The 24,904-nt window shown below is 44.7% G+C and overlaps 1 protein-coding gene across 4 annotated transcripts in view; it reads left to right on the forward strand.

Moving 5' to 3' along the window:
- Window positions 1–91: 91 nt before the first annotated feature.
- KIAA1671 (KIAA1671 ortholog) overlaps window positions 92–24,904 on the forward strand; it is a 319,688-nt gene continuing 294,875 nt past the window's right edge. For 2 of the 4 annotated variants that reach the window (XM_074206146.1, XM_074206145.1), the window contains exons 1-2: window positions 92–139; window positions 7,881–8,149. The gene's annotated coding sequence lies outside the window, so the exon portion shown is untranslated. Of the gene's footprint in view, window positions 140–7,880; window positions 8,150–16,482; window positions 16,954–24,904 lie in introns of those variants that run through there. The other 2 variants (XM_074206148.1, XM_074206147.1) reach the window with 2 other exon arrangements.

Here is a 24,904-nt window from a genome sequence, read left to right on the forward strand (position 1 = left end):
CGGCCGGCCCCCGGGTCGCCATGGCCACGGCGGCGCCCCGGCCCCGCCCCGGCCCCGCCCCGGCCCCGCCCCCGCAGGCTCGGCTGCGCCGCGCGGCCCGCGCAGGTGGCGGCAGGTGGCCCGCAGCCCGGCCCGCAGGGTAGGTGGCGCGGGGCGCGGGGCGCGGGGCGGGGCGGGGCGGGGGCCGGCGGGGCCGGGGCGGCCTGGGACCCGCGCCCCGCGGCGGCCGGTGAGTGACGGCGCCCCGCGGCCCCGAACTTTCGGGCCCGGGAGAAAAGTTCCCCGGGCGGGAGCGGCCGCTCGGGGTGGACTCCTCAGCCCCGGGGGCGGGGGCCTCCGGAGACTTGGGGGGCGCCCTCTCCCGCCCCCCGGGGCTCGTGGCCCTCCGCCCTCCCCCAGAGGGCCTCCCGGAGCAGCCGGGGCCGGGGGGGGGGGGGTCCGGGAGCGGCTCCCCCTGCCCCCTCCGCCCGGAGAACAACAAAGTGGCTTTGAGGGGATTAAGGGCTCCGGCGGCCAGAGCCGGCCCCGGCCCCGCTGGCCCCGGCCCCTGGCCCCGGCCCCGGCCCCGGCCCCGCTGGCCCCGCTGGCCCCGCCGGCCCCGGCCCCAGCCCCGCTGGCCCCGCCGGCCCCGGCCCCAGCCCCGCTGGCCCCGCTGGCCCCGCCGGCCCCGCTGGCCCCGCTGGCCCCGCTGGCCCCGGCCCCGCCGGCCCCGCTGGCCCCGCTGGCCCCGGCCCCGGCCCCGGCTCCGCTGGCCCCGCTGGCCCCGGCCCCGGCCCCGCTGGCCCCGGCCCTGGCCTCGCGGGCCCCGCCGGCTCCGGAGCCGCCCGGCTTCCCCTTCTCTGGCCTCCGGCCCCCCCAGGAGGCTTAGGCCCCGCAGCCGGCTCCCCAGGCCCTCGGCTCTGGATCGGGGGGAGTTGGGGAGCCCCAGGGAGCGGGGGGGGGCGACCCCAGCTTCCCAGCCTGGGGCAGCGGCCCGTTGCCCCCCCCCCCCCCAGGCACAGACAGCCCGCTCTGGCCCGGGCCCCTGCCTGGGGCTGGGGACCCCTCACTTAGAGCTCATTATCTCCCCGGAGATAATTGAGCGTCTGAGCTCCGTAATTTACCCTCCGGCTGGCTCTGCTGTCTGCGCCACCCGGCAGCCGAGACTTAACTTTCCCAGAGAATAGCCATTATCTTTGGGGGGATGTGGCTTGGGGTCTGGTGCCCCCTCCTCCTCCTCCTCCTCCTCCCCGCCTCATTTTCTCGGTGTGGACGCTCAGTCCCGGCTCCCCGGGGCGGGCTGGGTGGGGGTGGGGGTGGGGGCTTCATCTGCCTTTTGAACTGTCCAGTCTCTTAGCCGAGGTTAGGCCCTTTTGCATCTAAGTAGTTTGGGGCAGTGGGGTTCCAGGGGGCTGGGCCGCCCCGATGCTGAGCGGGCTGGCTCGGGAGGTTTGGTTTAATCAGTAACTTTGACCCGGGTCACTCACTCTCCTCCGGTGTGGCTGCACTTGGAAAATATCTACAGGTACAGTTTGGGTCTGTTAAGGCCCTGGTGACTCAGGAGACTTTGGCTCCCCCCCCCCCCCCCCCCCCCACCGCCTTGCTTCCTTGCTTCCATCCTTAGGGAAGGGATCAGACAACTTCAGAGATACAGAGTGACCTAGGAGAGGCCTTGGAGGTCATCCAGACCATTCTCCTGAACAGCTCATTCTGTGAGTGGCCTTGGAGGTCATCCGGACCATGCTCTGGACTAGGTTCTTCTGTGAGGGTCTTGGAGGTCATCTGGACCATCGTGCTGACCAGATCAGTCTATGAGGGGGCCTTGGAGGTCATCCAGACCATCCTCCTGAACAGGTCATTCTTTGGGCTAGAAGTTCCTTTTTATCTGGAAAGCATCACTTGGGGGATTTCCCTAATTGAATAGCGAAGCAGTTTTGCTAGTATTTGCATTAAGGGAAAGACTTTAGAATGGACAGCCTGTGGCAAGTTAACATTTGATTTCTTTTTTAAGAAAAGTTTTCTTAACAAATCACAGTCATCTACCTCCTCCACCCTTGTCTTCCCCTGTGACAAAGAAAAGTCTGCCAAAGAACGCCACCCAATTTAGAGTGCTTCTGTCTGACAGCATTGCAGACCTGTGGACCCCTACCTCTCCATAACTCTGGAGTAAGAGACCCTCTTTCATTTTATAGAGCCAGAAACTGAGACCCAGAGAGATTAAGTCATTAGCTCAAAAACAAACTCTCTGGTAGGATTTGAACTCAGTTCTGTGACTGGTGGGCTCATTCATCTTTCCACTGAGCCATATGGATTGAAGGTGTGGTTCTTATTTTCACTCAGGCAAGATTGGTTATTATAATTACACAATTGTTCACTGAGTTTATATGAGAGGTTTCATTATGTATAATTTAAAAAAAAAGCTTTAATGGTTCTAATCAATGTTGGCACTGACTTCCTGTCCTGGTCTGATAATGGGCATTCATTGCTGGGTGGCCTATGGAACTTGAAGGAACTTGACCATCTTAGGGCCACTTTATTAGATGGGGAACCTGAGGCTTAGGGGATGTCAGGTGACTTGTCCAAGGTCCTATAGCTAGTTAGAGTCAGAGGAGGAGTTTAAACCCAGGTCTTCCTGCCTGGATGTGGATCCAGTATTCTAGATCCATGCTGCCTCTCCAAGTGAGGCCTTCTGAGGTCAGATGAGTTCCCAGGGTCACCTGGCTGGTAAGTGTCAGAGGCTAGATTCAAGTCTCTTCAGTTGAGTTTATTTGACAAATCCTTTTCCTCACAAAAGATGTAGGTAGTTGAAGGTGGGTGTTGACTTAAGGAGAGGTTGTTGGGAGAATCAAAGGAAGGACAGAGGAATTCCTAGTCAGAAAATGTCTCAAGATCCTGGGGTTTAGAGCTGAAAGGGACCTTGGAGATCACCTCATTGATTCCTTCACTTGGCAGAGAGTGAAATGGAGGCCTGAGGTGGGTTAGGTGGCTTGTTAAGGTCATAATTGTTAAGACAGTAATAGAATTGGATTTGAATTCTGCAAGTCATAGAAACTGAGTTAGCAGAAGTATTGATTTGGCAGCTACTATGTGCTATGGAAGTTATCTTCCCCTCACCTGATCTGAACTTGGGGCCTCAGGTTATTCTTTTGTAAAATTGGGCAGCTAGATGGCACAGTAGTTAGAAGACCTGGCATGGAATCAGGAAGACTTACCTTCGTGGGTTCAAATCCAGCCTCAGACACTTCCTAGCTGTGTGACCCTGGGCAAGTCATGTCACCCTGCTTGCCTCAGTTTCCTCATCTGTCAAAAGAGCTGGAGAGGCAAATGACCACTCTAGTACTTTTGCCAATCCTAAATCAGGTCATGGCAGGTCAGACATGACTGAAATAATTTAACAACAACTAAGAGGGACTAGATAACTAGTATTTTATTTCTCTTGCCTGTGGTGGGGGAGGTAGGGTTCTCTGCTAGACCACAAGCTCTGTAAGGGTAAGGAGAGGCTCTTATTTAACTCTGTCAACCCTTGTGCCCAAAGTAGGTGCTTTTGAAGATGAAATCAAAGATACTAAAGATACCTTTCCTCAAATAGAGGAGCAGCTGGTCTCTGACGTCCCATTCAGTTCGAAATTCTCTGATTCATGTTTGCAATCTGAAAGACACAGATTGTGGAAAGACTTACAAATTAGAAGAGTTCTTACAAAACAGAATGTCAGAGTCAGAGAGACTGTCAAAGCCAGAAAGACCCGTGGAGAATGTCAGAGCTATGAGGGAGCCTAGAACACAGACTCTCCCGCTTAGGAGGGAACTTGGAACACACAGAGAAGAATTTTAGAAGCAAGCATGACAGAGTTGGGAAGGAGCGTAGAACATAGGTTCTCACACCTAGGAAGGAATATGGAACACATTGTGCACAGACTTGGGGATCTGGAACCCGCTGTCCAAGCAGGGAAGGATCTTAAAAGAGAGAATGTCAGAGTTAGGAGGGTGCCTAGAACAGAGATTCTCAGACCCCAGAGGGAACTTGGAACACACTGTCCAAGCAGCGCAGGACCTTAGGAGAGAGAATGTCAGAATTGGGAGGGAGCCTAGAGCATAGACTTTCAGATCTAGGAGGGAACTTGGAACCCACTGTCCAAGCAAGGAAAGGTCTTAAAAAAGAGAATGTCAGAATTGGGATGAAGCCTAGAACAGAGATTCTCAGACCTAGGAGGGAACTTGAAACCCACTGTCCAAACAAGTAAGGAACTTAGAGAATATCAGAGATGGGAGAGAACTTAGAACACAGATTCCAGGAGGGAACTTGGAACACATTGTCCAAACAGGGAAAGACCTTAGAAGAGAGAATATCAGAGCGAGGAGGAAACCTAGAACAAGACTCTTAGAGCTGAAAGAGGATTTAGAACAGAGAATGTCAGAGTTGCAAGTTGTCTTAGAGGTTGTCCTATCCAACCCACTCAAATTTACACATGAAGAAACTGAGGCCTGGAGGGAAGAGATAATTTCAACTAGTTTAATGGATTGTTGAGTAGATAATGGGTAGAGAGCATTTTAAGAGTTGGCATAAATCCCAGAATGCTTGTTAGGAAGAATGGAGTTGGAAGGTGTTCCAGGTATGAGACATATTATATGTAAATGGTGGGTCAGTTTCTGCGTTTAACATTTAGCTGACATTTATGTGTTTGTGTGACCTTGATCCTGTCTTTTTGAGAGAAAGGACACGGGTCTTTATTAGCTTTGGGCAGAACCCAGTGGCCCCACAATGAGGGAATGAATGAGATTGGTGAGATGGCTGGAGGTTCTGGAAAGGAAGATGAGAGAGTTTGTAGCTTTGAGTCTGCTCATTCAATGAACATCTTTGAGCTTACGAGTTAAATTTGTCTTCCAAAGTTGGATAAGCTTATGCTTATTGCCAGCCCTCTTTGCATATGGTTCATGCTGAATCTTTTTTTCGATCACCAAAGAGACATTTGAAAGCTGATATGATTTCAGGAAATGAATCCTGCCAAGCTTACGGTGTCCCCAGCTTTCTCTAGTGTGATGGAGTAGAAAGAGTGCTAGACTTAGTGTCAGTGAAAGAGGATTTGAATCTTGCCTCCAATGCTTCCTTAGCCATATTGAACATTTCCAAAGAGGCAGGATGTTGAGCTGGTCACTTGAGTGGTGGTTTTCTCATCTGTGTTATCGGATCGCCCGAGCATAGATCCCGAGCTGGATGGCATCCCAAGGTCATTTAACCAGTCTTTACAGATGGGGAAAGTGAGGCCCAGAAAGAGGCTTGCTCGAGGTCTTATAACAGATAAGTAAAACGTTAACCTTTTTGCCACTCCAATGGGGTCCCAAATGTGCTGGGAAACTAAAGCTTCTACCATCAAGGATTTTGGAGGCATAAAGGAACAGGTCCTGGGATCAGCCTCCTGGTATTAGACAGTGTCCTTTGACAGGAATCACAGTGGGAGACCAGTGTTGGCTCAGGCATCACTGACTTGGTTTTGGGGTACAAGTGGTAATTATGGGTAATTTTCCCTGTATGTAAAATGAATAAATAGGAGAATCTCCAAGGTAACTGTTTAAGGCAGTTCATCATCAACAACAACATAAAATCTTAACCATCCTACTCACCCCATACCCTTCTGCCTCTTCCAAAAAGAACCAAAAAATTGATTTCTGAAATCTAAGACACTTTGTAGAGTGGCATGGAATGGGATGTTTCCTTGGGCAGTGGTGTCACTCATTTCACTTGGCATTGATCATTTTGGCCATGGATTGTCCTTCCAAAGTGACCCTGGAGGCAAGTGACTTTTTTTAAGTATAGGGAACTTCCAATGAGGAAATTCCCTCTGCCATTGTAGGCTATCACCTACTCTGGAGCTGAGAGATGTAAGTAATTTATCTGGGATCACAAGAGAAGTCAGAGATGCTCCCTCAACTCATCCACTTGAGGGTTTTCTGATTGGGTTCTCTGAGGGAGTGGTTGCTGCTTTGTATAGGAGTTCTGTGGGTTCACACTCCTTGAACTGTGGGGGTCTTTCCTTCACTGGTGTCATTTCCCTTTCACAGCCAGTGGACACAATTAACTGTAAGCAAAGACATCCTCAAAACCATTTGATCAAATCCTATGACTATAGATCAGGAAATTGGATTGTACTTTTCTAGGCTCATTCCAGATGGAGTTTGAATCCAAATCATCTGAATCCAGACTCAGTGCTCTTTCTATCATTCTATCAAATTTTTTTTAAAAAAGCTCAATTAAGCATTTATTAAGTGCCAGCTGTATATCAGATACCATGTTAGGTGACAGAGATACAAAGACAAAAATGATACAGTTGCAGCTCTCAAGATGTTTATGGACTTGGAAATGGGAACAAAAGCTCCCCAGGGTAGGTTTCCCATCCTCCCAAGCTGTCTACATACTTGCTAAAAAAAAATCTGCCTCTTAGATTTAAGTAAGATGTGATTTGATCATTTAAGGAAATGTTTGTTTGAGAGAGCAAACCCCAAGTTTGGCAAAATACCTTCCTATCTATGTATAAATGTGGAAGTTTGCTCTTAAAAGATCTTAGAATGTCAGAACAGAGCAGGGGAAGGTCCCAACTGGAAGGGCCCTAAGGGTCAAAGTTCTCTTCTTGCAGATGAGGATACCAATCTTGAGAGAGGAAGAGCCTTGGCCTTGGAGGATGATCTTTTTATTCCAAGTCTCTCAGAGTTTGGTATTCAGAGCATGAGGAAGGAAGGTCCCTCCCAGCTCTGAGCCTTCGGGACACTTGGCTTCTGTCTTGAAGTCCTCCAAAGGCCTTGAATCAGTGGTACTTTGTAAGGGATGCTGTGGAATTATGGAATTATCTCTACTTATAGATGTAGGCAGTGAATTGTGCCCATGAGGTGCTGGAGGAGGGGGGGAAATCTAAGGTCTGCCTGTCAGCAGGTGCCAGACCGTAGTATTAAAATCAAAATTTACTGTCCTGTCTTACAATATTAGATTAGCGAATCTGGGATTGGTCTGAGAAAGGGCTGGGAGAGCTTAGAACAGAGACTGTCAGAGCTGGGAGAACTTAGAACAGGGAGTGTCAGATCTAGGAGAACTTAGAATAAGGAATATCAGGGCTGGGAGAGCTTAGACCAGGGAATGTCAGAGCTGGAAGGGTCCTTATATGGGGATGTCAGGACTGGGAGGGTGCTGATATCAGAAATAGAGAGGCCTGAGAACAGGGGTTGTCAGGGCTCAGCTAGAGTAAGGGAGGCATTAGCACATAGAATGTCTGATTGGGAGTGCCCTTAGAGACCTTCTAGTTCCATATTTCTTAACCTGGGATCTGTGAACTTCTCTTTAGAAATTTTGTGATCATTGCATTTCCATATGATGGGTTCCCTTTGTCATTCTATGAATTTTATTTTCTACATTTGCAAACATGTTTCTGATCATGGGTCCCCAGACTTACCTGGCCTCTCAGGGGGGGTCCCTGATGTCTGCACATGGCCTCGGTTGAGGCTGCAGGGCCTTTAGGTCTCCAGCCTCTGAGGCCTGGTGCTCTTCCCCAGGATCTTGGTAGCTTTCTTTGTTCTGTAGTTTCTGGGTTTCCTGTGTCTTTTTTATTCAAAAAGGGAAGGTTGAATAGCTATTTAGTAGCAAAAAAGAAGGCTCATTCCTTGCTCAAAAGATCAGACCTTAGCCTGCCAGGCCATTGGGGGCATCATCCAAGTGGCAACATTTATGATTTATCTGTGGGCACTTTGAAAGTGGAAACTTCTTTGACACTTGATTTCGAGTCTCCAGATAAGAATTCAGTTCCGGGTGGAGGACAGAGGGCTTCACTAGGTCAGGAGACTTAGTTCTTAATTCTGGCTTGGGCCCTGTTCCTTGTCTTGTGACCATAGACAAATCGTTTTGCCTCTCTTTCCCTCAGTTTTCCTGTCTGTAAAATGAGGAGGAGGAGGAGTTGAAGGAGATGACTTCAGGTTCCTTCTCAGCTCTGAAACTTGGATGCCCTGGCTTGGTAGAGGACTGGACTAGCCATTTGCAAGGTGTGCATGCAAAATCCTGTCCCTGAGCATGGGGAAGACATAGAGTCACAACTCTAGGACTGAAGGCTCCATAGAAGCCATAGATGCAACATCACCAATATCGAGATGAGGAAACTGAGGCCAAAGGTCATCTAAACAGCAAGCTTCAAAGGTAGGATTTGAACTCAGGACCTTGGACTGTGGAGCCTGGCTTCTTTCTACTGTCCTGAAAAGGACTGCCTCATTTCCACAAGAGGCCTTTAAGGCAGGAAAGTCTGGGCTCCCATGGGAGGATGGCCAGGCTGGTGTATGATTGTTCTCCAGGTGGGGTCCAAGATGACTCCCCAGAGGATGGTGTGATGTGTATATTGTTTTGTTTTCCCTTCGGTGACTAAGATTCTTTTTTGGGGGGGAACTCACTGTTTATTTGTATAATGATGAGGTACTTGAGAGAGAGGAAGCCGGATGTCAATGTTTATTGTACAGCCTTTGGAAGAGGTTTGGGGGCCAAGCTTTGTATAGTCAGAGGTCATCCGGAGCCAGTATGGCAGAGTCTCCCAAGCTGGGCTGGGGCTCCAGGGTTGATGAGCCTGGGCATGATGCCTGTGATGTGGTGAGCACAACCCATGGGAAGAGCAGTTTCCCTATTCTGAGAACTCCCTAAACCCACCAGCCAATAACTCTTAAATAATGTTTAAATGTTTAATAATGTTTAAAAATTATAATACCAATTGAGGTTTAATAACAGTTAGCATTTACAGGGCAGGTAGGTGGTGCAGTGCATAGAGCACTGGGCCTCAGAAAGACCTGAGTTCAAATCCGGCCTCAGATACTTAATAATTGCCTAGCTGTATGACCTTGGGCAAGTCACTTAACCCCATTGCCTTAAACAAATAAAAAAATTTTTTTAAAAAAAGAATAGCATTTATAGAGCACTTTTACGGTTTGCAAATCACTTTAAAAATCTTTTTTTTAATTCTCAGAGCAAACTCTGGGAGGTTGGTGCTATCATTTTCTGTTTTTTACAGATGAGGAAACTGAGACAGGGCATCAGTTCAGTGATTTGCCAAAGTATTTTATGATGGGATTTGAATATCACATCGTCTCTGACTCCTATTTCAAACGTTACCATTGCCCCATACTCCCTTTTGCTTCACTTCTTGGCTCAGAAGGCGTCATGGCACAGTGAGTTGGCACTAGATAATTTCTGAGAGGCTATGTATGATTCTGTGTCTGCAGAAAAGGGTCATTTTTCTTCCTTATAAAATAAAGCTCGACCAGATGACCTCTGACCAACTATAAATCTTTGATCCTCTGAAATTTTAAATTTGTGGCCAATGAGTGATATAGGTTAAGGTGGCTTACTAATCTTAAAACTCTGGACCAGTCACTTCCCGTCTCTTTTGTTCCCCAAGACCATAAGGTGCAGGAATGATGCTACCCTGCACAAGTGAATGGTCTGTTCTCCATCCTTATTATTAATATTAATATAATTCTATTTAATATTATCTTATTACTACTATTTCATTTGTGGGTTGAGAAGAATGCTGGGTTTTGGAAGCAGTGCCCCTGGGTCAGAATTTTGGCTCTGTGACCTCAGGAATGCCTTATAGATCTAGTTTTGTTTTGCAGGGTCTCAGGTTCCTCATCTGTAAAATGGGAATGGTAATATTTTGTGCACCCTGCCCCCCAAGGTTGTTGGACTACTTAAGAAACCAAGAACTTAAGAACTGGGAGACACTTTAGCAGTTATCATCATCATCATCATCATCATTTTCACTGTGCTCTAGGATTTACTGAGTGTGCAAGGTTACACAGTGGTCCTCATGGATTTTTGTGGAATGAGCAAGATCCTGATGGGCAGGGAGATGGTCACAGGTTGAGCCCCACAGAGTTAAAAAGATAGTTTGACCAAGTTTGCCAAACCTCAGACAGCAATACCCCTAATAGGAGATTTTCTGGGAACAGAGTTCCTTTTCATGAAGTTGGCCTCAGCCTGGGGCTGGGTGAGGGGTAGTTCTGGCATCCTCATCCCTAACTTGGCGTGAGGCCCTACACCTGGGACTTCTGGAGTTGGGCTGATGTCAGTGGGGACTGGGTTGTGGCCTTGAGAGGCCTTTGTGTTGTTGATGGAAATGGTAGGAACATGGCTATCTCTAAGAGGGGGTAGATTGTCCCTCCTTGTAGATGAGCAGGCAGGGGCAAAATCAAACCTCCTGGTGGTCATATCTTGGTGGGGATTCCTTTCATGTATGAGTTGGACTAGATACCCTCAGGTCCCTTCTGATGTTCATCTTTTTTTATCTTATTGGTTTTTGCAAGGCAATGGAGTTAAGTGACTTGCCCAAGGTCACATAGCTAGGGCATAATTGAGTCCGAATTTGAACTCAGGTCCTCCTGACTCTAGGACTGGTGCTCGACCTGACCCTGTACTCATCTCTCTTGAAGGGGAAAGGAGGTGGGCAGCATCTCATTCAAGTATAGGTGGCATTGGGAGACAACTTTAACCCTTCTCAGAGGTTTTATTAACCCTAGATTAATTTCTGCTTAATGAAATCTAAGCCTAACACTGAAGTACACATCTTCATTAACAAAGATGTTACTTAGCTGGGTATTCTGGGAAGGAGTCCTTAATGTGGAATGAGGGAGCCCTATAGATAGAAAGATGGCAATCTCAACTCTGCTGCAGACTCCCTGTTACCTTGAGCAAGTCATTTTTCTTGTCTTCTGACCAACTTCATACCCTGATGCTTCTACTCTGGTCCATCTCTCTTATTTCCTTCAAGTGGAAGTTAAGATTATGCTTCAGGGATATCTGACCATGTTCATTCATCCAGTCTTGCCTGGAACCAAACCTGCCCATCCTATGCTGAAACACCTCTCCTCCCCCCAGTTTCTAACTCCCCTTTATTTATTTCCCTGCTCTTCCCCCCTTTCCCCTTAGGAAGTAAGTTCCTTCATTGCCAGTGTGGGTTGTTTTGTTTTCCTCTATTTTTTTGTGACGATCTTTGGTTTTTCTTCTTCCTACCCCCTCTTCCCCCTCCCCTAAGGCGGAGGAGAGGAATGGAAAGAGAGGATTGATTTAGAATAGAAAAAAAAATGAATAAAGAAAAAAGTCTCATTGAAGAATTTTTTTAAATGTACAGAAGAGAATAGAAGGTGCAAGCATCACAGATGACTAAGGCAGCTTTGAGAATTAGCTATTGAATTATCAATTTAAAAGAAAAACAAGCTGTAATGACTATTTTTACAGAAATCATATAATTCTGTGATTCAGAAGTCTAAGTATCATTCTTTTCTGTTGTACTTTGAATATGGAAATGTACATTTTATTTCCTGTTAGGCTCAGAGGTAAGAGAAAAAAAGCTTGTAACCTCCTTGAGGGCAAGGACTATATTGATTGCTGTATTTGCATCCCCAGGACTTGCTTAGCTCACTAACCCTTTGTAAGTAAGTATTTAAATAAATGATCAATCTCTCTCTCTCTCTCTCTCTCTCTTTCTCTCCTCTCTTTTCTCTCCCCTACTCTCTGTTTCTCTCCTCCCTCTTTTTCTCTCTCTATTCCCTCTCTATCTCTTTCCTTCTTTCTCTTCTTTTTGTGCCTCTGTCTCTTTTCTCTAACTCTTTTTCTGTCTATTTGTCTCTGTCTCTTTCTCCCTTTCTCTCATCATCCCTACAATAAAGGAGCAGGACAAATTGGACTCTGATGCCTCTGTCACCTCATGGTTCTGTGAGACATGACACAGTGGCTTAGAGTCAGAGGCCCTAGATTCAAATCCCTGCTTTATTAGTTGCTAGCTGTGACTACAACCAGATTATCCATTCTGGATCTTCTTGTCCTCCTCTTTTTTTTTTTGCAAGGCAATGGGATTAAGAGGCTTGCCCAAGGCCACACAGCTAGGTCATTATTAAGTGTCTGAGACCAGATTTGAACCCAGGTACTCCTGACTCCAGAGCCGGGGCTCTATCCACTGCCACCTAGCCGCCCCATCCTCCTCTTTAAAATGATAGCTACAGGGGGCCTCACAGCCATGTCCATGCTCCCTTTCTTCCTTGTTACATTGTAACCATTGTCTATATCGTGTTCCTGCTTCATCCTCACTTTGCATCAGTTCATATAACTCTTCCTTTCTGTCTGTATTTTTGTCATCTTCATCCATTCTTACAAAACTCTGTTGAGCTTTGTAATGTCTGTGGCCCCAAGATTTTCTAATTACTGATTTGTAGCATTCATTTTGCAGACCTTTCTGGAGCCCTTGTGCTGAGCACAGCCCTGGCAAGCTAGAGGTGTCTAACACAACCTTAGGCTGAATGACACTCCCAAATGTGACCAGAACTGGTTAAAATAGAATTCCCATCATATTTTAATGTGTTGATCTATCAATAAATGTGTGGTTTTCTAAGTCAATATTCAACCCACAGGGATGCTTGGATGCAAATTAGCAGGCCCTGTTTCTATTTGCCATTGGCACAGCTCTTCCAGGCAATCAAAAATGCTTAATACATCTTCTGGGTTCTCCAAGTCTTACCCAGCATGGAAAATCATTATGTCAGCAAGTAATTATAAGATAATTAGACTATCATTAGTATCCAAAGAGAGGTAGGAATAGGATTATAGAATTAAAGATGGAAGGGCCTCAGTGAAAGAAACAGAGAAGGAAACTGAACCTTGGGGAAGTCTTTATCTGTATTTGAGAGGAGGAAGAAGAGAGGTTCCTTTTATTGGGGGTGGGGGTGGGGGTCTGAATGAGAGGCTTCATGGCAGAAATGGCCCTGGAATGAGAGGGTATGACCTGGTGTGCTCAGGAAAATCCAGGCCTTGATGATTCTCCTGAATTTTGTGGCCCCCATATCATGTTTTTATTGGAAACATCTATAGTTGCCCTATCTTCTCAGTAGACACTCAGCTCTTTGAGGGCAGGACCTGTGCCAACTTCTGTCTTTGATTCCTCAGTAATGAGCCCAGCAGGTACTTGCTATGAGTCTAATTCTGTTGAATTTCTCTTCTTCATTGACTGGTTTCTTAATTCAGGAGAAGAGATTGTCTCTCTAGTACAGTGTAAGCTCCTTGAGAGCAGGGATTTTGGTTTAATGAGATGCACATAGTAGATGTTTTTTGGTCTTGATTAAAAATTTCATTATTCATTGTTACCAGCATGGAAACTTTCTCAGCCAATGGTGATTAGCTTCTGCTCTGCCAATTTAGTGCCTTGGATAATTGCTGGGGGCCACCTTAAGGGAAGTAGACTAGACCAGGGTCATACAATCTGTCTGACTCTAGGTCTTGTGGACTCTTGGGGCTTGTCTTCTAATAAGGGCACCCACCATGCCTCTGAAGAGTCTGTGTGTGATGAGAAGCTTCTCAGAATGAAGAACAGAGTCCTTTGATGGGAATTAGGGGGCCTCTGCTTACTTCCTGCCTTAGACATTCATCCACTATGTGTGACCTTGCTTAAATCATTGACCTACCTGAGCTTCAGTTTCTTCCTCTGCAAAAGGAGGAGGTTAGACTAGATTACCTCAGAGGTCATTTCCAGCTTTAAATCCCCTGCATGTTTAAGATTAGTGGTGAGTTCTTGTTAAAGCCCCTCAGACTGGTCAGGACCTAGGCCTGAGGACTGGTAACTATGAGAGCTAGGCTAGGATCTGCTCTAATGTGTCTGACCCCCTCCCCCTCACCCAGAGTTGAGGAGTTGGATGTCACTAGCTCCAGCAACTGATGGGCTTGACAAGCAGGGGAGGGGGGCACATGGCCAGCTTAACAAGAGTGGGGGAAGGGAGGGGAACCAGAGCTCAGCCAGAGGTAGCTGTGTCCCAGAGGCCGAGTCTGGAGTATATGGGCCGGGAGGGAAGGGAAGGGTTTAAGTTAAGTCACATGGGACCCACTACTTTGTCTCTGTCTCTGTCTTCTGTCTCTGTCTCAGTCTCAGTCTTTCTCTTTGTCTTTATCCCTGTCTCTGTCTTTTCATGTCTGTCTGTCCCTGTTTGTCAAGGTCCCTCTCTCTCTCTCTCTCTCTCTCTCTCTCTCTCATCTTTGCCACCTCTGAGGACAGATAGAAATAAGGGGACTCCACATTCTACAACCACAGGAGATAGATGTTAGAGATCCTTGAGTTATATGAAATCTGTGAATATTTAAAGAATTTAGTAACTCCAAAAGCTATTGGATTAGAGAAGGTCAAAGTTGGGAGAAGAACAGGGAAAGTCAGAAGTAGGAGAGGTCTTAGTAAAGAGAATGTCAGAACTGGGAGGAGTCTGAGAAATCCCATATTTAGGAGTTCTTAACCTGGGGTCTGTGAACTTGTTTTTTTTTTTTTAATATATATTTGAATGACTATAATTCCACAGTAATTGTTCTTTTTTGTAGTCTCACATATCCCATGATCTTAAGAAGGACCCCTTTGGTTTTCCCAGGTGCCCAAAGGTCCATGACAGCAAAAAGGCAAAAAACAACTCCTCTCCCCTCCCCTGACCCCCTGTCTCTCCCAATCCAGTCCAGTCCTTGCCTCTTTTTACAGAGGAGTAAATCTACAAAGGCCCAGAGAGAACCACCTGTATGATCTGGGGGGAATTCCTCAAGACTTTCAGAGGGAAAGAGGAAAGCCATGTGCTTCAGTGGAGAGATCCATGAGCCTGGAGTCAGAAAGATCTGGGTTCAAATTCTGATTCTTCCACTTATTACTGATATGACCCTGGACAAAGCAATTTACATCTCTAAGCCTCAGTTCCCTTTTCTGTGAAATGGGGATGATAAAACTTGTACACAAGGTTGGAGTGGGACTCACACGAAATGATTTATGTCAAATGCTTTGTTTTAAATAGGGAAATGTGGGTTACTGCTGATGATTGATGACAACTAGCATTTATTTATATGACCAGGTACTATGCTGACCTCTTCTATCAAAGATCATCTTATTTGATCCTCTCTTCAACCCTGAGAGGTATCCCCATTGTACTGTGATGACGGTTCTGGAAAAGGCAGTGGGAAGGATGTCTTTGCCCCAAATTATCCTCACCATAATCAACTAATGTGCCAAGATATGTCATCATTCGTTTTTTGATGTTATGACCCTCTTTGTTTGGGAAGTAACATCACCTACAACTGAGGAAACTGAGGCAGGCAGAGCTAATTGACTTGCCCAGCTAAGGCGTGCCTCAGATAGAGTTTGAACTCAGATCTTTCTGTCTCCCAGACCCAAAGCTCTATCCACTGGACCACACTTCTTCCCTCTTTAGCTTTGGAAAGTCATGAGTGACTTTCCCCAGATCACAAAGATAATTCCCTCTCTGATTCAGGCCACCTCTGCTGCTGCCACTACTCCTTCTCTTCCTTTTCTCTTCCTCCCTTTTCCTCTCTTTTCTAGAGTTAGAACAAAAGCTCTTGATTTTTAAAAATGATCTATGAAGGTATAAATTTCACTTTTCACCATGCCCTGCCCCGCCCCCCATCAAGAGGACTCCAGAACTAGGAATTAGCCACTTATGTGACTGGGTCCAGTATTCAGAAAACTGCCTTCAAATTTCCTTTTTAAGACAAATTGGTGTTGGGCTCCCTGCCCTAGCCATAGGAGATGGAGGTCCCAAGGCCTCCATTGGAGATGTAGAACAACTCACCTGGGCTCCTCTGAGGAGTCCTTCCTTTATTTTTTCCCTCCCTCCCTCCCTCCCTCCCTTCTTTCCTTCCTTCCTTCCCCCTCCCTCCCTCTCTCTCCCTCCTTCTTTCCTTCTTCTCTTCCTTCCTTCCCACCCTACTCCCTCCCTTCTTTCCCCTTATAAGCTGACATTTTTTTAAAATTTAATTTAATATTTTATTTTTTCCCAATTACATATAAAAACAATTCAAACATTCTTTTTAAAAAATTTGATTTTCAAATACTCACTCCCCGTCTGTTAGAAGGCAAGCAATTTTATGATTTACATGTATAGTCATGCAAATACAACTCCATGTAAGTCATGCTGTATAAAACCACACACACACATATACACACAGGGCACACACAGGTGCACACACACACACACACACACACACACACACACACACACACACGAAAAACATTCCCAAGAAAAATAAAGAAAATAAAGAAAAAGTCTGCTTCTATCTGCATTCACAATCCATCAGCTCGTTCTCTGAGGATAGATAGCATTTTTTATCCTAAGTCCTTCAGAGTTGTCTTGAATCATCGTCTTTCTGGGCATAGCTAAGTCATTCAGAGTCGATCATCATATGGTATTGCTATTACTATGTATAATGTTCTGGTTCTGCTTATTTGACTTTGCATCTGTTCTTATAAGTCTCTTCAAGTTTTCCTGAAAACACCAACTCCTCATTTCCTATAGCACAATGGTATACCGTCACATTCATATATCACATCTTGTTTGGCCATCCCCCAATTGATGGACATCTTGTTTTCTAATTCTTTGCTACCCTAAAAGCTGCTATAAATATTTTTGTCCATCTGGGTCCTTCTTCTTTGATCTCTTTAGGATACAGACCTGGTCCTTGGTCAAAGGTTTTCTAGTTCTTTGGGCAGAGTTCCCAATTGCTCTCTAGAAGGCTTGTTTGACATTTCTTATAAACTAAAATTCCCCCAAAGCCTCTCTCAGCTTTGGCATTCTACATCCTGCCCAGTCAATTAGGATCGTGCTGTTAACGAGGCCAAGATCACAGGTTCTGCTTCATAGAGGGTGGCTTAGGTTTCCTCTGAATCACAGCCAAGGGCTACACCCCTAACCCATGCCAGTTGACCCACCGATGCTGCGCCTTTGGCCACAAGGCGGGGATTAGGTGAGAGAGTGAGGATGACTCAGTGCCTACCGGAAAAACCACTCTGGTAGAGTATCCTGCTGATAGAAAGGTGAGCAGAGGGAGGGCAGCACTCCGTATGGATTTGATCCCCCTAGACCCTGTTGCTGTAATGTTGAGAAGCCTACACTTGTGTCAGACTCAGACATGCACCTACCTGTGTCTTCCTGGAGGTGAGGAGGGGCCGAGAGAAATTGGGAATAACTTTACTGGGTGGAAATCAGTTTCCTTTTTAATTCAACCACTATTTATTGAGGACTGGAGCAATGTTCTAGATGCAGCAGATGCAGAAGTTAGACAACCCTGTCCTTCACAGAGCTTACATTCTCCTGGGGAAAAGAAAGGTATTTAAATTCTAGGTCCTTAGAGAGGGAGACAGCACTAACATCAAGGGGGGTGAGGATGGGATTGTTTTGTGGCTGATGGCCACAAGAGATGAGCCTGGAAGCAAGTAACAGGACTTTGCTTCCCAGGAAAAGCTAAGGAAGGGATTATGTTCCAGGCTTGGGGCCAGCAAAGGCATAGGGCTATGGAGAATGCAGGCAGGTTAATTTGTCCCGTGTGTCAAATGGGTGAGGGGAAGGAGAGTGAAAGCAGACTGGAGCCAGATCATGAGGGGGCTGAAGACTTTGAGTTTTATTTGAGAGGCAATAGGGAGGTATTGAAGCTTCATGAGCAGGAGAGGGACTGGGCCAGCTCTGTGGTTTAAGAATAGCATTTTGGTAGCTGTTTGAACATTGAATTGGGGAGGAGAGAGAAAATGCAGGGGACTGTCCCAGAGAACTAGAGAGGAGAGGAAGGCTTGAACTAAGTGTGAAAGACTTGGGAGTGTGTCCATGGGAAAAGCCCTTCTTTCTGACTTTCCTTCTCTGTAAAATACTTCCTTCCCTGCTGGAAGGGACTTAGAAGAGGTTATGAAGGATCCAATGAGATAATGGATCTGAAAAAAATTTTGTGAACAATTACATGTCTGGAAATAAGACTTTTGTATGAATGTATTTTGTAGAGGGAGGGAAGGGATAAATATTTTTTAAAAATCATTTATTTTTCCAATTCCCTGCAAATGTAGTTTTCAGTAATCATTTTTTGTAAGGTTTTGAGTTTCATATTTTTCTCCCTCTCTTCCTCCCTTTCCTCCCCCTCTTTCCCTGGCTGAAAGCAATTTAATAATATAGGTTATACATGTGCAACTGTGTTAAACATATTTCCATATTAATCATGTTGTGAAAGAAGAATCAAATCAAAAAGGGGGGGGAACCATGAGAGGGAAAAAATCCATAAAACAAATTTTAAAAATTGAAAATAGTAAGCTTGGTCTCTATTCAGACTCTATAGTTATTTCTCCAGATGTGGATGGCATTTGCCATCACAAGCTTTGATTATTGTCCTGCTGAGATGAGCAAGTCCAACATGATGTTGCTGTTAGTGTGTACAATGGAGCAAACATTTATTAAATGCCTCCTGTGAGCTAAGTGTTTACAGATACTCTCATTTGATCCTCACTACAGCCCTGGGACGTGGGTTCTCTCACAACCCCCATTTTACAGTTGAGGAAACCGAGGCAGACAAAGGTAAAGTGAGTAGCCCAGTGCTCACACACAGATAGGATGTGTCTGTGGTAGGATTTGAAATCATCTCTCCCTGACTTCAGGGTAAGGGTTCTGTCCACCACCACCTTAGCTAGATAGTGCCTGAACCGGTAAAGTTCAGTTATTATTAAATGGAGGAGTGACAATATTGTATGAGATTTTCTCTCCCAATAACCATTTATTAAATACTTAGTATATGGTTTGAGGAAAGGGATCTAGATTTTTGGTATCTGATTTTATCTCCTGATGTCCAAGGAACCCTGGAGGGTCACTTGGTGAGCTTGCCTTTTCCCATCTTGCCTTTAATTATAATAGAAAGAACTTAAGGAAGATTGGACAACATTTCACACTTTTTATCTTGAATCCTCCAAGGTCAGCTTTCTTCAGAATTCCAATTGATTTCTAATCTTATCTATGTTGGGAGTCCTGGCTATGCAACCCCACCTCCTCTTCCCAGGTGACTCTTGACCCTGATCTCCCTGCAGTAAATTTGTCACAGGGTGGGGTCCACCCAATATGTCTTTTACCTTCAGTTGTTATGATACCTATTTTACAGATGAGATTTAGGGCCAAATGAGCTAACTAGTGTAACAGGTGGGATTTGAACCTGTGTCTTCCAAGCCTTTAATTCCAACATTTTCTCTGCTAGGCTGTGGTGTTGTCTCTCTGTCTTTCAGTTTCCTCCATTTCTTTTGTTTTTTCTCTTCCTCCTTTTTGGTTAAACTGGGGGAATGTGGGGTATGACCTGGAACGTTTATTTATTCTGCATCCCAAGCATGACTCATTCATGTGGGCCTAGAACAGTTCGGGGCCCACTGTTTGTTTTTCAGCTGGCAGGGGGTTTGCCGCATGGTTGACTCTGGCTCTGAGCCAGCTCCAAACTCTATCCCGTAGGGATCTGTGCTCTTCAAGACGTTGTCTGATCTGGAAGGTCTGGGAAATAACTTTTTTTTTAACCTCACAGAACCATTTGATTTTGAACCGGATGGGAAAGATGTCAGCCTTACCCACTGTTAGTCAAGGGAAACCTTTCCAAGGGCCTGGGGAGAAGAAAGGTGGTGGGTAGTCCATGGTTTCAGGCAACTGGCATGGTGGAGACACAGTGGGAAAAGCAGAGTACATAGTGCTGGCTCTGATACAAGTCTTCTCTCTCAGACTCATTTTCTTCATCTGTAAAATGGGGTTAATACTATTTCTATACCACCTGCTTTCCCTGGTTATTGTTAAAGAAGTGCTTTGTAAACTTTGAAACGCTCTAGACAAATGAATAGAGGACAAATAGTTGTGATGAGAATGGATATTTATATGCCACATTTTAAAATTTGTAAAATACTTTTTATGGCTGTTACCTCATTTAAATATGTTGAATTATATTTACTATATTCTTTGAATTTTATGCCAGGCTTGGGATTGAATACCAATATATTCAAATTTTTATTTGAATAATATTGGATTGTAACCTCCTCAAGAGACAAGTACTATTCAAATCAACTCAGTAAGAATATATTTTTAAAAAGTTATTGATTTTTTTTTCTGTTCATCACTTATATTTCCAAATATTCCCCCCTCATTCCCTCCCAAAGAGAGAAATCTCTTACAAGAATAACAAGAAGTTAAACATTTGTGTGATGCTTTAAGGTTTGTAAAGCATTGTCACATAAGTAGGTGCTGCTAGTGTTTCCATTTTACAGATGAGAAAACTGAGGCTGATAAAGGTTAAGTGATTGGCCCATGGCCACACCACTAGGAAGGGTCTGAGGCAGATTTTGAATTCAGGTCTTCCCTTTTCCAGACCCAGCTGTCCCTCTTCTGCGACACCAAAACCAATCCAAATATTTTAAAAGACTGACAGTCTAGAACATGTATAACATGACACATATGCATCATATGTGGTGGCCACTGCTCCAAAGAACTAGGGAAGCATTGTCAGACAAGTGTATGTTTATATGTGTGTATACACACATGTATACATATATGTATATCTGTAACATGTATAAATACATATATGTGATCAGACTTTTATATATGTTGAAGTGTTTCATTGTTATACAATTCCTATATGTGTTTAGTGCACAGGGGCCATTCAGCAAATACTGGTGAACACACACGTGTGTTTATGAAAACCAGTGTGCATATAAAAACCGGATATGCAGAGAACCATGTTTATAGACATAGAATATTCGTTTCAGACGATTAGATCTAATCTGATAGAGTCTGTCTAAATATACATCATGTGCTTATAGATGTCTCTATATAGACACATTTATACTGCCAGAGGTAGACACACTTATATCTGATATCACCAACATATAAACATATGTTTTAGACACATATGTTTCTACAGTATATAGTCCCTATGTGCGCTTGGCACAGAAGAGCCCCTTGAATTCTTAGGTGTGTTTGGGGGGGGTGTAGAAATATGTAGCATGTGTCCATGGGTGTGTATATATTTATTTATCTAGATATTATATACAGCCAAGCTTTTGTATGTATTATATATTATAAATAGCTATATATTGACATATAATTTTATCTTTTATATAATATATATGAAACACACCTAACTAGACATAATCATCTGACCATATATGGATACCTCTGTATTTACACATAGGACATATATGTATATATATTTAAATTACACAGATGTGCTTCTATATGTGTCCATAGCCACAGATATTTGTTAAGTGTCTTCTATGTGCCAAACATATGTAAGAGCTCTGTAGTGAAGGATCACATGTAATATATAAAAATACATCTGTATACCATGTGTGTGCCAGGTGCATGCTGTACATTTGTGTGTATACATGCATGTATTTTAATATAGATGCATATTTTATTAGTATAGCATATTCATATAGTATATAATATATTAGTATTATATAATAATCATATATAGTATATAATATATAGTGGATATTAGTATGATATATTAATATTTTGATCACATTATATAAAATTATATTACATATATAATATATATTTGTATAGTGTAGATTAGCAAAGTATATGATATATAAATATATTTTATCATATATAATTATATAGTATGTAATATATATTGGTATAGTTTAGTGTAGTATATAATATATAATAATGTTATATTTCATTATATCATATATTATATATATAGGTGTGTATATAGATAGATAGATAGATAGATAGATAGATAGATAGATAGATAGATAGTAGCATATGTAGTGTAGTATAATATATGGCTATGTTTACGTGTGAGTCTGCACCTTTATACATAGGCACATACGTCTATACCCACGTGTGTGTTGACTTGTTCAGTGGCTCCCGTTTGCCAAACACAACGGCAGAGCCTGGGAACACAGTTCTGAAAACCCAACTGTCCCTGCCCTCAGTGGGCTTCCATTGTCCAGATGGGAAACATGTCCACAGTTAAGAAGCCCACACTGTAGCCAGCCCAGTCCTGGTCTTCTGCTCAGGCTGCAGAGGAGTGAGCTGAGCCCCGAGGGGTGGAAGGCCTTGTGCTAGCATCAGAGCCCTCATTGAGTCCTAGACTTTGACAGCGTGTCAGACAGGTGGCTCCTGACCTGGGGATCTCTTGGTTCCCAGGGAGCATGGGTGGCAAAGCCAGAAGCACCACTAAGCAGCTTTGGAGTAGTGTCCCCCACCCTGATGGGGATCTTTGAGACCCTGGTTCCCATCAGACTGAGCCTCAGTGAGACCGTGGGGTTTCCTCCTCCTCCCGGCTCTTGTGAAACCAGGGTCAGACAGGTTGGTTTGGGGCGGCTGCTGCTGCATGGGGTTGGTGGAGTCAGATTCAAGTTGTTTCTTGCCCTTTTCCCTGAAGTTTATGAACTGGGAATGAGCCAGCAAGGTGTAACCAAGAAGAATTAGGAGTTCCTGGTGTAAGCCTGGCTGTAAATTATGACACCCTGGGCTAGTCATGGTCCCTCTCCAGGCCTCAGTTTCCTTATCTGTAAAATGAGGATAATAGTCCTCACTCTGCCCAGGACATTGAACTGTCCCTAGGGATCAATGAGAGCTAGGGTAAGGGTGTTTGGAAATGGAAAAGAATGTGTTTGTTTGTTTAGAATTTATTTTTAAATTTTGAGCTCTAAAATCTCTCTCCTTCCAGCTCCTCCCCCACCCATTGAGAAGGCAAGAAATAGGATACTCATTATACGGGTGAAGTCATGCGAAACACAGAGAAATGATGTTCTTAAGGGACCAGCCTGTCTGTGTCACTTCAGTAAGGGGGAAAACCCGCCCTGTTACTTCTGGGCTAAACCTCAGGGGCTGCTGTTGATCTGGTGTTTACTTTGTGGTTTGCATGTCCTTGGGGATATGGTCTGTCTTTGTAGGTCTAGTGCTGGTACACAGTAGGCACTTAATAGATGTGGGTTAACTGACTGGATTTGGTATTTAAGGCCCTCTGCAATCTGACTCCTCCCACTTAGCTTTCCAGGAAAGGGGAAAAAAAGAACAAGCAATTATTAAATGCCTACTGTGTGCTAATTGACTTATCAATGCTAACTCATTTTATTCTCACATCAGTCCTGGGAGGTAGCTACTGTTATGATCTCCCTTTTATCATTGAAGAAACTGAGGTAGACAGAGGCTGAGTGACTCACAGCGGGTCACACAGCTAATAAATGTCAGAGGCAGGACTTGAACTTCTAGTCTTTCTGAGTGTAGACCTAACTCTTGCAATCTTTCAAGGCTGATTTCAAACTATTCCTCTGTGGGTATTCTGTGTTCCACTAAATTGGTCCACAGACGCTTCCTGGACCTTGGTGTCTTTTATACAAATGCCCCCATGCCAGCCCTTGTCCAGTTGAACTCTCAGACTCCTTCAGGATCTCCCTCAGCTACCATTTCCTCTGAACCTGCTGCTTGTTAAGTGTTCTCTTCCCCCCCTCAATTCTTTCTTTCTTTTTCTTTCTTTCTTTCTTTCTTTCTTTCTTTCTTTCTTTCTTTCTTTCTTTCTTTCTTTCTTTCTTTCTTTCTTTCTTTCTTTCTTTCTTTCTTTCTTTCTTTCTTTTCTTCCTTCCTCCCTCCCTTCCTCCCTCCCTCCCTCCCTCCCTCCCTCCCTTCCCTTCCTTCCTTCCTTCCTTCCTTCCTTCCTTCCTTCCTTCCTTCCTTCCTTCCTTCCTTCCTTCCTTCCTTCTTTCTTTTTTGCAAGGCAGTGGGGTTAAGTGGCTTGCCCAAGGCCACACAGCTAGGTCATTATTGTCTGAGGCCGGATTTGAACTTAGGTCCTCCTGACTCCAGGGCCAGTGCTCTATCCAATGCACCACCTAGCTGCATCCCCCCTCAATTCTGCTATGAAGCCTCTGATCCTGTTGACCCTCAGTTTCCTCCTTTGTGAAATGGGTGTAATAAAATCTGAAATGCTTACCTCTCCAGATTGTTGTGAAGAGGTTCTCCATGAGAGAAGACCTAATCCCTCAGGGTTACCCCTACTTTGTCTTTGTGTTGCCAGGACCTAACCGAGTCCCTGGCAAATAGTTGGTATGTCATAAATTGACTATAATAATTATGTTTACATAATTTAATGTGAATTTAATTAATAAATGCACTTTTAAAAGTATATTTATGGTCATCTGCAGAAACTGAGGCCCTGAGGAGTGATGATGACCTCTCTATGGTCTGATAGTATCCTGAGGGCATCGTGTGTGTGTTTATGTGTATATGAGATTATATGTAGGTGTGAGTATGAATGTGTAGGTGAAAGGATGTATATGTGAATATATGTGAGTGTGCAAGTGTGTGAGAGTGTGTGTAAGTATGTGATTGTGTGACCGAAGGTGTTTGTTAGTGTATGTGTGAGTGAGAGTGGATTTGTATGTCCATGATTATATGTTGGGGATCCTTATTTGATTATTTAGTTATTGCTAAAAACCAAACACTCTCCACTCTCTCCACCCCTAAATCCTCTGGGTTTGGGGGGGGGTCTTTAATGAGATCAGCTGGCCTGCCCCAGGTCAGTGAGGCAGCCCTACTTGCTCCTAATAGGTGAGAGGGAAGAAGGGATGTTTCCTATCTCCTGAGTTTCCGGGGTCTTTGCACAGTGAAAGAGCTGTCCTCAGTGCCTGAGGGCAAGGAGTTAGCTCTTGAAAAGATTCCATTTTAGGGAGTCCATTTCCTCTTTCTGATCATCCCAGCTAGGCTTCAGGAGTCCTATTAAGGACATCCCATGGGAAAAGGTTTCTCAGGTTTTGGAGTTATTGATTATTAGAGCCCTATAGCCCCAACCCCTTATTTTAAAAAGGGGGGAAACTGAGACTGGGAAAAGGGAGACCTCTTAGGCTCATCAATTAGATCCAGTGTTAAAATACCTTCTAGCCCATTCAACCTCAGATGTTTATTAGCTGTATGACCCTGGCAAGTCCTTTAGCCCTGTTTGCCTCAGTTTCTTCATCTGTAAAGTGAGCTAGACAAGGAAATAGTAAATCATGCCAGTGTCTCTGCCTAGAAAACCCCCAAGTGGGGTCAAAAAGAGTCAGACACTGACTGAAGTGATTGAACCACAAAAAAATCTGACTCTCATTTTAAGGATAAA

Source organism: Macrotis lagotis, chromosome X, assembly GCF_037893015.1.
Source record: "Macrotis lagotis isolate mMagLag1 chromosome X, bilby.v1.9.chrom.fasta, whole genome shotgun sequence".
Classification (NCBI taxonomy): Eukaryota; Metazoa; Chordata; class Mammalia; order Peramelemorphia; family Peramelidae; genus Macrotis; species Macrotis lagotis.